At 51.5% G+C, this 14861-nt stretch overlaps 1 protein-coding gene across 2 annotated transcripts in view; it reads right to left on the bottom strand.

Moving 5' to 3' along the window:
• Positions 1-3779, bottom strand: part of LOC138246671 (carcinoembryonic antigen-related cell adhesion molecule 4-like) — a 210477-nt gene extending 206698 nt beyond the window's left edge. Inside the window, exon 1 of one of the 2 annotated variants that reach the window (XM_069201426.1) lies at positions 3077-3779. The gene's annotated coding sequence lies outside the window, so the exon portion shown is untranslated. The remainder of the gene's footprint in view (positions 1-3076) is intronic. The other variant, XM_069201425.1, reaches the window with a different exon arrangement.
• Between the last annotated feature and the right edge of the window lie 11082 nt (positions 3780-14861).

The following is a 14861-nucleotide window of genomic DNA, read 5'->3' on the forward strand; positions in this document are numbered from 1 at the left end:
AAAGACCGCCGCGGTTATTCTGAGTTTCCCGCTGGGCGGGCGGGCGACCGCCAGAAGGCCACCCGCTCGCCCAGCGGGAAACCCCTTCCCACGAGGATGCCGGCTCCGAATGGAGCCGGCGGAGTGGGAAGGGTGCGACGGGTGCAGTTGCACCCGTCGCGATTTTCAGTGTCTGCTATGCAGACACTGAAAATCTTAGTGGGGCCCTGTTAGGGGGCCCCACGACACCCGTTACCGCCAGCCAGGTTCTGGCGGTCAAAACCGCCAGAACCAGGCTGGCGGTAAGGGGGTCGGAATCCCCAGCGCCGCCATGGAGGATTCCTCAGGGCAGCGGGAAACCGGCGGGACACCGCCGGTTTTCCGTTTCTGACCGTGGCTGTACCGCCGCGGTCAGAATGCCCTGGGATGCACCGCCAGCCTGTTGGCGGTGCATCCGCGGTCGTTGGCCCTGGCGGTAGTCTACCGCCAGGGTCAGAATGACCCCCAAAGTCTCTTTCAAGCACAAAGTACCTGGTTTAAAGTGGAAAATCTCTGCAAAGGGCCACAGCCGAAGAGATACGTAGAAAAATTAGGTGTGCGTCTATTTCTCCCCTGCACACACGGACTTGCGTTGTTCTTTTTCACGCGGGGAAGTTGTGCATCATTTTCCGGCGCGCGGACAGTCTCTTTCTGTGGGTCGCAGGATTACCAGCTGTCCCGGGGTTTGTGCGTTGATTCTTCGGCTTGTTTTCCGGCTGCGTGTCGTTCCAGGAGGCTGTGCGTGGAAGTCTCGCTCTCACGGCAGGCGTCGCCTTGATTTCCCCTCTGGAAGTCGGGCGGCATTGTCCTTGCGAGACTGTGCGTCGAAGTTCCGGTCGCCCCGAAGGTGTCGCGTCGATCAGCGTCGGTGTGCGCTGATTTTCTCGCCGCGGAGCAAGCTGTGCGTCTAAATGTTCGGCGCACGAAGAGTCGAAATGAAAAAGAGAATTCTTTTTGGTCCTGAGACTTCAGGGAACATGATGAAAGCTCTATCCAAGCCCTTGGAGAGAACTTTTACAGCCAGACAAGAGTTCAGCTAGGCAGCAGGGCAACAGCAAGGCAGCAGTCCTTTGTAGAAAGCAGTCAGGTGAGTCCTTTAGGCAGCCAGGCAGTTCTTCTTGGCAGGATTCAGGTTCTGGTTCAGGTTTCTTCTCCAGCAAGTGTCTCATGAGGTAGGGCAGAGGCTCTGTTTTATACCCAAATGTGCCTTTGAAGTGGGGGAGACTTCAAAGAGTGGCTAAGAAGTGCAACAGGTCCCCTTTCAGTTCAATCCTGTCTGCCAGGGTCCCAGTAGGGGGTGTGGCAGTCCTTTGTGTGAGAGCAGGCCCTCCACCCTCCCAGCCCAGGAAGACCCATTCAAAATGCAGATGTATGCAAGTGAGGCTGAGTACCCTGTGTTTGGGGTGTGTCTGAGTGAATGCACAAGGAGCTGTCAACCAAGCCCAGCCAGACACAGAAGGCTGTGGATTGTAAGGCACAGAAATATTTAAGTGCAAAGAAATGCTCACTTTATAAAGTGGCATTTCTAGAAGAGTAATATTAAATCCAACTTCACCAGTCAGCAGGATTTGGTATTACCATTCTGGCCATACTAAATAGACCTTCCTACTCCTTTCAGATCAGCAGCTGCCACTTCAATACTGTATGAGGGCAGCCCCAATGTTAGCCTGTGAAGGGAGCAGGCCTCACAGTAGTGCAAAAACGAATTTAGGAGTTTTACACTACCAGGACATATATACTACACAGGTACATGTCCTGCCTTTCACCCACACAGCACCCTGCTCTAGGGGTTACCTAGGGCACACATTAGAGGTGACTTATATGTGGAGAAAGGGGAGGTTTAGGCTTGGCAAGCACTTTTAAATGCCAAGTCGAGGTGACAGTGAAACTGCACACACAGGCCTTGCAATGGCAGGCCTGAGACAAGGTAAAGGGGCTACTTACAACCAGTGCTGTAGGCCCACTAGTAGCATTTAATCTACAGGCCCTAGGCACATATAGTGCACATTACTAGGGACTTATAAGTAGATTAAATAGTCCAATCAGGTATGATCCAAGGTTACCATGTTTAAAGGGAGAGAGCATATGCACTTTAGCACTGGTTAGCAGTGATAAAGTGCGCAGAATCTAAAAGCCAGCAAAAACAGTGTCCAAAAAGTGGAGGGAGGCAGGCAAAAAGTTAGGGGTGACCACCCTAAGGCTGTCAGGTCTAACAATTGGTAAATGCTTTACATTTGTGCCTACTTGGGGCAGTTTTGTTACAGTCTTGGCCATCGACCTGTTACATGGATAACTGCACTTTTGCCAATAGGTTTCATTGCAAGAAAACTTCTTTTTCCTTTTGTGTCTCTCCTTGGCCCTCACACTCTTGGCGGCTGTGGCGCTTTGAAGCAGTTCGCTTATGTCAACTGTTTTACTTTTCATTTTCAACTTATGTGGCAAGAAAAGTCCAGTTGGGAATTTACAATGCTAATAGATCTAACTCGAGCAAACGTGAGACCCATTGCATTGCAAATGCTTGTTTTTTAATTACAGGTGAGTAAGAATGCCAAAAATCGCCCCTTATAAAGAAAACAGTGACACGTTTTAATGCAGGGATTAGATGCTCCCATGTAGATGATCATCACAATGATTCTGGCAGCCAACCTGAAAGATGTTCACTGCTCTAGTTCAGTGGTTCCCAACCTGTGGGCCGGGGACCCCTGGGGGTCCACGAAGCCTCGTCAGGGGGTCCGCGGCAGCTTAAAAAATTTAATAATATTAGGTCTCAGCTATCAGTATTGACTCAGTGGGGGTCCCCTGGTTCCAATAATGATTCAGTGGGGGTCCCCGGGCTCCAGTATTGATAAAATGGGGGTCCACAGAAGTAAAAAGGTTGGGAACCACTGCTCTAGTTGGTTTGAAACTGCATACAGTCCTTCAATGGTAATGAAATGCTTAGGTTCGATTACTTAAATCTCAATCGAGAAACGTACAAAAAAATGACACCAGGACAGGTCTGAAGATGCAAACAGAGCATTAGAAAAGCTACACATTGCAGACTGAGTCTTTCACTTACCACGTCTCCTGTCCCTTCTGGCTGCCAGCTCTCTGTCCCTCCTGGTTGGAAGTGGTTCTGTCGCCTGTGGTTGATAGAAGCTCTGTCCCTTCTGGCCGGGAGCGGCTCTGTCTGCTGTGGTTGATAGAAGCTCTGTCCCTTCTGGCTGGGAGTGGCTCTGTCACCTGTGGTTGATAGAATCTTTGTCCCTTCTGGCTGGGAGTGGCTCTGTCTCCTGTGGTTGATAGAAGCTCTGTCCCTTCTGGCTGGGAGTGGCTGATAGAAGCTGTGTCCCTTCTGGCTGGGAGTGGCCCTGTGACCTGTGGTTGATAGAATCTTTGTCCCTTCTGGCTGGGAGTGGTTCTGTCACCTGTGGTTGATAGAAGCTCTGCCTCAGGTGTCTTGGAGCGTCTGTGTCCCTCCTGAAGTCTCTCAGATCGAGTTTCCTCTGCTCAGGGCCCTGCAGGGTCTCTGGTCTCTGCTCCAAAGGCTGCTCGGCACCGATGACCTGGCTCAGGTGAAGGACCTCAGAGCCTGGACTCCTGCCCTGATGGCCGTCGCTGGCTGTCACTGCTGCAAGCACTGAAATAGAGTGAAATACACACTGACTTCCTGGTACTCGGGCCAAAGCCAGTGAAACCACTTAAGGGCGCCCGAGCCTTTCACGAGTGAGAATAAATAAACAGAACTCTCAGAAAATAAAGAAAAATACATCTTGCTTCGTGTAAAAAAGTAAAAACTGCTTCTGGCGAAATCCAGTCTTGTCTGCGGCTTCCCGACACCTTCCCCCTCCCCCGCCATGTTCCTCTTTTCACCAACAAGCTTTGGCAAATCAATGCACGCAAATACCGGCCTGCAGGAGCGCTGTACGCATGTATTAAAACATTCAAGCAAGATCTATTGGCAGTGGCAATGCTTGTTGTTATAGAGAAACAAAATGCTCCCTACAGCTGTTTCTAAGTACTGTAAGTAAAAGATATTTAATTTCCTTGCGACGCTGCGTCTTTCTTCTTATAATAAAAAGTGTCACTGCCTTAAAACTATTTTTATTAAACATTAGAATGGGCTATTTACGCGCCCGTGGCCTAATAATACCTAGGGCCGTATTTATACTCCGTTTGCGCCGAATTTGCGTCGTTTTTTTCGACGCAAATTCGACGCTAAACTAACGCCAACTAACGCCATATTTATACTATGGCGTTAGAGGCGAATAGCGCCAAAGTTCCCGGAATGTGCGTCATTTTTTAGCGTGAACCCCTTCCTTGCGTTAATGATATGCAAGGGAGGCGTTCCCGTCTAAAAAATGACTCCCAGGCCTTTACGTGGTATTTATACTCCCGGGCAAAAGAGACGCCCGGGAGTGGGCGTGGCTAAAAACGGCGCATTTGCGCCGCTTTTTAACGCCTGGGTCAGGCATGGCGTTAAGGGACAAGTGGGCTCAAAATGAGCCCACAGTGCCCTCCCCTGCCCCCAGGGACCCCCCCTGCCACCCTTGCCCACCCCAGGAGGACACCCAAGGCTGGAGGGACCCACCCCAGGGACATTCAGGTAAGTATATATATTTTTTTTTTTAATAATTTTTTTTGGCATAGGGGGGCCTGATTTGTGCCCCCCTACATGCCACTATGCCCAATGACCATGCCCAGGGGACAGAAGTCCCCTGGGCATGGCCATTGGGCAAGGGGGCATGACTCCTATCTTTACAATGATAGGAGTCATGTTGATGGGGGATGGGCGTCGAAAATAAATGGCGCAAGTCGGGTTACGACGATTTTTTCGACGTAACCTGACTTGCCCCATTTTAAGACGCCCATGCGCCATTTTCCCCCTACGCCGGCGCTGCCTGGTGTACGTGGTTTTTCTCGCGCACACCAGGCAGCGCCGGTCTGCTTGCGCCGGCTAACGCCATTCAATAAATACGGCGCCCGCATGGCGCTTCAGAATGGCGTTAGCCGGCGCAAAACTTTTTGACGCTAAACTGCGTTAGCGCAGTTTAGCGTCAAAAAGTATAAATCTGGGCCCTAGTCTCTGCTATGTACCCAGTGACTGACACTTTGCGCATAATCTCTGTGTTTCCCCGCCACGGGGTGACTATTAGAGATGATGTACACTCTGACCGGCGGCCGGATGTAGAGCGGGAAGGAGGTCTTGTATTCATCTGTCCAGGAATTGAAAAAGGACTCCAGGTGATGCTCTGCGGGCTCCATCTGGGGATGCAACATTTGTAAAACATCTGAATGTAACATTGTTATTTAATATGCAAATAAGACACGTAGGAACCAAACTTCTGTATTCGGAGCTTCAGGATGTGGCACAAACATTCTGCACAGAAGTCTAGAAGTATTGGGCTGTCTGCAGAAAATAATGAGTGCAGCTTTAAATCATGTCACTTAAACCTTTTCTTCACTTATAATAATACATTTGTAATTGAAATGAGCCTCCTGTTTGCAATTTTCGAGGGCGGACGGGACCCTTTTTGGACTTCTTGTGGAAGGTTGCGCTGGCTTTGTGCTTCATTCTAAGAAGGCCTGTGCCTGCTTATCTTTGCACACCGTGAAACACAGCAGCAATCACCAGGCACCAGCACACAGGGAATGCAGGCAGACAGGTGGTATTATAGTGAGGACCTCTAGGACCCGGGTTGGCCACCCCTGATTTAGCTTCATTTTAGTGCTCATATTTTACTCATTTAAGTAAAACTGCGTTTAGCAAGAAGTCTTACAAATTTGTAACAGTAGACTTTTATTCTAGGAAAGCGAGGAACAAGCTGTTTGTTTAGTTAGTCTTTGCACAACATATAGGCCCTCATTATGACATTGGCGGTAAATGGCGCATACCGCCACGGTGATGGCCGCCAACATCCCACTGCAGTGGAGAATATCCGTTCACCATATTATGACACACACACACCAAACTGACAGAATACTGCCACATACACAAATACGCCAGCCTAAAGGTCAGTGCTAAAGTGGTGGTACGAACACCCATATCACCCATATTGTTACGCCAACATTATGACCCACGAATCACCACGGCAGACATTCCATGGCAGTAAACCATTGGGGGTACACACCAGCGTGCTCAGAATGGCCACCCAAATACAAAACAACACAACAGTGGCCTAAACTAAAATCACACACCTGACACTCATACACACACCACAGCCACCCACCCACCCATAGCACTATAAAACACACACCCACATCACCCTTTACGAATACCAATAAGAGCCACAAGACTAACACGAAGACCACTTAGACAACTAAACACACACACACACACACACCACAAACACCCATACATCCATCAAGCAACCCACATCCCACACCCCACCACATGACTTAACACCCTCTGCACAACACACACCACACAACACCTACGTCCCCTCTAAGGCACCCCTGTTTCACAGATGAGGAGTTGCAGGCCATGGCAGATGAAATAAGCAGGGTAGAGCCACAGCTCTTTGGAGCACAGGTACAACAAATATCCATTGCAATGAAGATGGAACTATGGCAGAGAATCGTGGACAGGGTGAACGCCGTGGGACAGCTTCCAAGAACAAGGGACAACACCAGGAAGAGGTGGAACAACCTAAGGGGGAAGATACGTTACGTGGCAGCAAGGCACCAGCTTGCCATCCAGAGGACTGGCGGTGGACCCCCATCTCCTCTACCACAGCATACAGCATACAGCATGGGAGGAGCAAGTCTTGGCAATCCTGCATCATGAGGGACTCACTGGAGTAGCCAGATGACTGGACACTGGTGAGTCAATATTCACTTCTTATCACCCCCATACCTCCATGCCATCCCACCCCCTCACCCTCACTCCCATCACTCCACTCTATCCCACACACTGCACCTACACATCTGACTAACCCCAATGCCAAGCCCTACATGCAATACCAATGCATGGACAGCCCTCCCAGCCCTACATGGACACCCATCACCAAAGCATGTACAGCATGGGGAACTAACAATCACCCAATCCATCACCCTACACTAACAAAGGTGGCAGGGCAACAGCAACAATACAGGGGAATGAAAGGATGTACAATATGCCATAGAAATGAAGTATAATACATCAATTACATCCCCACAGGTGTCCCAGCCAATCTCAGCCGCAAGGAGATACCACGACTATCCAGTACCCCAACAGAAGATGCCCCCAGTGATGACAGCGACTCTGGACTTCTGGATCTGGATGAACCACAGGGCCCATCTGTAACCACTGGTCAGTCGGATACCCCAGCCCACTCCCAGTATACCACAGAGCCTCCCCATCAGTATCTAACACCACAGCACCCACCCAATGTCCCCACACCTCTGTCCCCAGGACACATCAATCAGCAGTGTGCCCACCTGTACAGGGACCCAGTCCACTCCTCACCCCCAAGACAATTAGTGGCCTGAGGTCAGTGGCAGTGGGCACACCGTTCAGGGGACACAGGCACAGGGGAACAGGAACACTGGGAGGACCGCTGTGCACCAGGGGGAGGACAGGCCCAGGGAACAGACTCTCCAGGAGGCACTCACTAATGTCCTGGGGGCTGACCAACAATCCCAGGACAAGATGGGCCAGATCCTTACCAACATGCAGGAGAACAAGCAGCTGCAGGAGGTACACCTTCAGGAGATCAGGGAGGATTTGCAGGCCCTCAACACCACCATGGTCTCCATAGCAGGGGTGCTGGCAGATATGGCCAACATCATGAGGGAATGGACAGCACACCAGCGGGCCCCTACCACTAGCCAGTCTACTTACCAGCCCTCCACTTCAGCTGCAGGTAGTGGGCAGCAGGCCCTGCCACAGGACCCACAGGCCACCAGCACCCCTCCTCCTGCAGAAGGTGAACCACCCGTAAACGTTCCCTGTGACCCAGACAGAAGACAGAGACACTTGCCCGGACCAAAACCACTGCCAGGAAATGAGACCCTCCTGAATGTCCCCCTTGTGTCCCACCTTGTCACCGTGTCCACTTTGAACTGCCATTGCTCCCCTTCCTATGGCCCCTTGGACACTGAACCTGTTCTACAAACAGACTGGAGCAATACCCTGGACTTTCTTCGACCATGACCCCATTCTAATTCCATTGCACTTTTCCATCAATTATTTGACTACAAAAAATACCCTTGAACACAACCTGAGTGAACATGTTTTATGTGATGAAAATGTGCATATATGGAAACAGTCACATTCTGTGAAAATGATTTGAACACTGTGATAGCATACAGTTAATGACCTGTATCCATCTGTAGTCATCACATCAGCACACAGTTGTCATTTCACCAACATCTGCAATATGAGAAGCCATAGGTGACAGTAAGTAGAGATGCAAAGGAAGTGAATGCCATCCTGCTACAGCAACAGAGAAAACATCAATAATCAGAGGAATGGTCAGTTCCACTGTCTCAGCTTTGTGTCATTGGAAGTATTGACATATAACTGATGTTCTGTATCCTCTGCCTCCTCATCCTCACTGTCCTCAGGGTCCACTGCTGCCACAGGGGCATTTCCAGACTCCTCCTCCTGCAGATAAGGCACATGTCGTCTGAGGGCCAGGTTGTCCAACATGCAGCATGCTACTACTATCTGGCAGACCTTCTCGGGTGAGTGGCAGAGGGATCCACTGGTTAGATGGAGGTATCTGATCCTGCCCATCAGGAGGCCGAAGGTCCTTTCAATAATTCTCCTGGTCTGTCCATGTGCATCATTTCAACGATTCTCAGCCCCTGTCCTGGCATTCCTCACAGGGGTCAAGAGCCACAATAGGTTTGGGTAGCCAGAGTCACCTGCAAGTATTGAGGAACAAACATTAGCCTTACACAATGGTATGGGGTTAACACCAGAAGGCATACACTGACATACATTGGGTGGGGAGTCAGGCTCATCAATTAGCCACACCCTGTGTCTCTGTAGTTGTGCATCACATTTGGGATGCTGCTATTCCTCAGGACGAAGGCGTCATGCACCAACCCAGGATATTTGGCAGTGACGTGGGAGATGTACTGGTCAGCCAGGTACACCATCTGCTCATTGAGTGAGTGGAAACTCTTGTGATTCCTGAACACCTGTTCATTCTGGCGGGGGGGACAAACGCAACATGTGTACCGTCAATCGCCCCAATAATGTTGAGTATATGTCCCATTGCATAGAATCCTGCCTTCACAGTGGCCAAATCTTCCACCTGGGGAAAGCAATGTAGCTGCACATGTGTTTCATCAGGGCGGACAAAACCCTTGCCAGCATGATTGAGAACATTGGCTGTGACATTCCTGCTGCAAAGCCCACTGTCACTTGGAATGAACCAGCTGCCAGGAAATGGAGCACTGATAGAACTTGCACTAGAGGGGGGATCCCATTGGGATGACGGATAGCTGCTATCAGATCAGGCTCTAATTGAGGACACACAACTCTTTGATTGTGGCCCTGTCCAGTCTATAGGTGAGTATTATATGCCTCTTCTCCAGTGTAGCCAAGTCCACAAGTTGTCTGCACACAGGGGCTTGTCTCGTCCTCCGATTCCTCCACAGTGGTAGGTATCTAAGGGACACAAGAGTGAGTAGGCTCTCACAATTTGAACAATGGAACTACCACCTCAGTGTACATGGGGCAGTAACATGATGGGACACTGAGAATGGCAATGTATGTGCAAAATATGGAAATGACGCAGGTCTCTATTTTCTGAATATTGTCCACAACCATAAAATGGCGACTGCCTGTCCTATATGTAGGGACAGGTTGAAGTGAGGTAACTCCGCTGGCGTTGCGCGTCATGGCGGAAGTCAGTCTTGACCCGCCTTGCTATTCCTCATTAGATACGATGGGGCTCTATTGAGTACAGTGGCCAATGGGGAATCACCGGCGGCGGTGACGGTGTACACCGCCGTGGACTTAACCGCCATTTTCTGTCCATAACCTCACTCGATTCCTGACTTTCCACAGGACAACACCTACACTGTGTGTGCTGCTGTGACCTGTGTTTGGATCCTGCCATGGCCCGTGTGACTGGGGAAAGGGCCCTTGCCTTTACTTTGGAGGAGTTGGAGCATTTGGTGGATGGGGTCCTACCCCAGTATGAGCAGCTATATGGGCCTCCAGACCAACAAGTGAGAAAACCTTGGGCACGAGGCATGTGACAGGGTTGCATGGAGATGTGTGTGCAAGCGTCGTGTCATTTGGGGGGGTTGTATGTCTGGTAGTAGTGTACATGGTGGGTGCTGGCTAATGTGTGCACCAATGCGGATGGAAGGGGATTTGTGGGCCATATGTTTGACAGGCTGGATTGTATGTGTAATGGTGTCCTCGTGTCTGTATTTCCTCTGCAGGTCAGTGCCCATCAGAAGCAGGGATTGTGGCGTGCCATCGCTGAGGACGTGCGGACCCTGGGTGTCTACAGCAGGCAGAGCACCCACTGTAGGAAGAGGTGGGAGGACCTGAGACACTGGTGCCGGAAGACCACGGAGGTCCAGCTGGGGATGATCTCCCAGTGAGGGCAGGGTACCCATCGGAACCTGACCCCCTTGATGGCCAGCATACTGGCAGTGACCTACCCAGAGCTGTATGGACACTTGAGAGCATCACAGCAGCCACAAGGGGGTGATTGGTAGGTGGTATGGGAACCTGGTGGTGGGTGTCAGTTAGTGGGTGCCCCTTCAGGCCAGCTCAGAGATAGCAGCGTGATCCAGCTCAAGGGCAATGGTTGTATTGCAAAATCTGGTAACCTATCTAGGTTGCATTCCATGTCAGACTAGTGACTCCCAGGAGGGGTGCAGTTGATGGGGGATGGCTCACATCTTGCTGTGATACCTAGCCAACGTAATGCCAGTGTGATGCATGGTCCTCAACCCTGATCCCTGTGGGTGACGGTAATGTGTGTGCCATCTGTGGTGTTGGTGCTGCAATTGACCCAGTGCTAACTTTCTCTCTCTCTCCCCTTTTTTCTACTGTCTTCCTGTCCATGTGTGCATTAGCATCCTCTAGCGGAGGAGCAGGGGCACAAGCAACAGAGGGAGCTGCATCCCACAGGACCCAGGAGGCAGAGTACACCGATGCTGAGGGGACCAGTGGGACAGAGGGCGATGGGAGCACTATGGCGGAGACAGGAGGGGACAACACTGACTCTGACTCCTCCTCTGATTTAAACTCCGTGGTGGTGGCGGACACCTCTGGGACCACCCCAGCTACATGTACAGACACCTCCCCCTGTACCAGCACCGCCCTCCCAGTAGCCCCTCACCGAGTTGCCCGTGCCCACTCACCCAGGAGGTTGGGCATCTCCTTCACCCCAGGCACCTCATGCCCTTCCCCAGTCAGCCCTGCTGCCCTCAGTGAGGAGGCTATTGACCTCCTAAGATCCATCTCTGTAGAGCAGTTAACCATTGTGAATGCCATTCAGGGTCTGGCATCCCAGATGCAGCAATGCAATGTATTCCTGGAGGGCATTCGTGGTGTAGTGGTTGCCCAAAAGAGATCGTTCTCTTTGGTGGCAGCCATTGTCCCTATTCCTACCACCCCCTCCAACTACCACTTCCCAGTCCCTATCTCATCAACCCCAACCCATCACTGCATCAACAGCCACCACCACCATCACCACACCAAGTAGCACACACACCTCACTTGCAGACACCTCCACAACATCCAGCCATGCGTCTCCTGTGTCCTCTCCCACCCTGTCTGCTCCCCCACCACCTAAGAGACACAAACGCATGCACACAGAAACCCAACAGCCATCCACCTCACATCAACACACTGCCCATGTACCTGCACCCAAGTCCAGCAGACATACACCTCCAACAACCACTCCCTCAACCTCCACTCCCATTCCTCCTCGCTCATCCCGCCCCACCATCCCTAGGAAGCTTTTCCTTGGCCGACTTGACCTCTTCCCTCCCCCTCCACCCCATCCTCCCTGTAAGAGCAGGGTCACAATGATCCATCCCAGCACCCCAGCCAAACAGTCCACGGGGATAGTGGCGGTACCTCCTAGTCTGGGAGGCAATAGAGTAAAGGATCCACTCCAACACCCAAGAGAGGGAATGATCCCACTCCACCAACCAGAAAAAGGAAGGATCCCACTCCACCACCCGAAAGAGGGAAGGATCCCACTCTACCACCCAAGAGAGGGAAGGATTCCACTCCACCACCCAAAAGAGGGAAATATCCCACTCCACCACCCAAGAAAGGGAAGGATCCCACTACACCACCCAGGAAAGAGAAGGTTCCCACTCCACCAACTAAGAGAGGCAAGAGCCCCCCCTCAACAGCAGTGGTAAAGGTGCCCTCACCTCAGAAGAGGCTGGTAGGGTCTCCCCTCCAATAGCAGTGGGCAAGGAGCCCTCACCTCCAGCTGGGACACAGCAGCCCTCATCTCCAGCAGAGGCTGGCAGGGTCTCCCCTCCAACAACAGTGGGCAAGGAGCTCTCACCTCCAGCTGGGACACAGCAGCCATCACCTCCAGCAGAGGCTGGCAGGGTCTCCCCTCCAACAACAGTGGGCAAGGAGCCCTCACCTCCAGCTGGGACACAGCAGCCTTCAGCTCCAACAGAGGGCATGTAGGCCACCCCCAGGGATTGTTGTACAAGGAGCCCCTTCCAGAACCAGTGGGCAATTTCCCCAGCTTAGAGACTGTGACCTTGCACTTCCCAGCACAGTGAAATGGGCATGGAACCCTCTCCATAACCAGTGGGCAAGTTCCCCACCTCGGAGACTGTGACCATGCACTCCCCAGCAAAATGAAATGGGCATGGATCCCCCTCCAGAACCAGTGGGCAAGTTCCCCACCTCAGAGACTGTGACTTTGCACTCCCCAGCAAAGTGAAATGGGCATGGATCCCCCTCCAGAACAGTGGGAAGGTTCCCCACCTCAGAGACTGTAACCTTGCACTCCCCAGCAAAGTGAAATGGGCACAGAGCACCCTTAAGAACCAGTGGGCAAGTTCCCCACTTCAGCTGAGGTGCTCCCCACCCTCCTTCCCCCTGAGGTGCCTGGCCATTCCCACCATGATGCCCCTACACAGTGTAGTACGGATTACGTCAGGAAACGAGTTGGGCCTTGGACTGCGGCCATGTAGTCCTTTTGTACTTTGGACTGGCCATTGGACCTTTCTGAACAGTGACTCATGTATATATTGTCACATGGACAATATGGTGGCTGTTTGCATCAAATTACGCTATTAGTTCTGAATAACTGTAGTCCTTCCATTATTATGACGTGTGTCCTGTGGGACCGGTTCTGCTCTGCAGCTGGTTGTGTGTATGGTGTGTGTGAATGGTGTGTGTTGTGCTTGTGTGTGTCACTCTCCTTTTCCTCCCTCCCTCCTTTGTGTGCTAGGCAGCTGTACTCACCGTCAGCGTTGGTGTTCCAGGTGGAGCATTGCGTAAAAGAGCATCCGGAAAACTTGAAGTTCTGGTTCCATGGTGGCCTTGATCTTCTCTGTGTCTCTGTTGGTGAGTCTTTCGTCTTCTGTGTTCTGTTTCCGCCAGACTTTTGACAGCGTTGGTACCGCCCCAGAAATTGTGGCAGTTTGCTATGTCATAATATGGTGGGCGGTACCTTGTCTTCTGCCTGGCTGTTGATGGCTACCTCTGTGGTCAGTGGTGCTGCCCCCCCCGTACCCCCCTCCCCCTAGCGCCTTGAGACCCTTACGGGTGAGTAGCGCGCTTTATACATTTTTTTGATTGATTGATTGATTTACACCCTGGCGGTTGGTGTGGTTCATTGGCTGTCTATCGGAGATGTCAGGGTACTGGCAGATCACCTTGACTAAAGAGGATCATGAGAGATCTGCTTTTAATACTCCTGAGGGCCATTACCAGTTCAGAGTAATGCCCTTCGGGTTGAAAAATGTCCCAGCTACCTTCCATCAGTAGGTTAACGGGGTCCCAGCTGGCAAGGATGCCTTCTGTGCAGCCTGTCTAGATGACATTGCCGTCTATAGTTCCAGCTGGGAAGAACACCTGTTCCACCTCAAGGAGGTACTTCAGGCCCTGCAACAGGCAGGCCTGACCATCAAGGCCATTAAGTGCCAGATTGGGCATGGTTTCATGGTGTACTTGGGACACCTACTAGGTGGTGGCAAGGTGCAGCCCATCCAGGCCAAGATTGAAACGATCAAGGCCTGGCAACCACCTAGAACTCAAACAGAGGTGAGGGCCTTCTTGGGACTCACAGGATATTACCACAGATTCATTAAGGGATATGGCACCACAGTAGCCCCCTTAACAGAACTGACATCCAAGAAACAACCTAGGTTGGTGAATTGGACAGAGGCTTGTCGGAAAACCTGACTCCCTGAAGGAAGTCATGGTCATGGCCCCCGTGATCATGCAGGTGAGGGGCTAGAATCCTAAACTCTTGAGGTGGTCCATTTCCCTACAAGGTTTGGACTTTACGGTGGGGCATTGCCTGGGGATCGACCATGCCAACGCTGATGGTCTCTCCGGATACTTCCTCCTTAGCGATGAGAGCTCCCAGGAGATTGGGTAGCTCTCTCCACTTTCAGCTGGGAGGGACACATGTTAGACCTGACAGCCTTAGGGTAGTCACCCCTAAATTCTTGCCTGCCTCCCTCTACTTTTTGGAAACAGTTTTTGCTGGTTTTAGGACTCTGCACACTTTACCACTGCTAACCAGTGTGAAAGTGCATATGCTCTCTCCCTGAAAACATGGTGACCTTGGTTCATACCCAATTGGCTTTTTAATCTACTGGTAAGTCCCTAGTAAAGTGCGCTACATGTGCCTGTAGATTAAATGCTACTAGTGAGCCTGCAGCATGATTGTGCCACCCACATAAGTAGCCCCTTA

Source organism: Pleurodeles waltl, chromosome 7 (genome assembly GCF_031143425.1).
Source record: "Pleurodeles waltl isolate 20211129_DDA chromosome 7, aPleWal1.hap1.20221129, whole genome shotgun sequence".
Lineage (NCBI taxonomy): Eukaryota > Metazoa > Chordata > Amphibia > Caudata > Salamandridae > Pleurodeles > Pleurodeles waltl.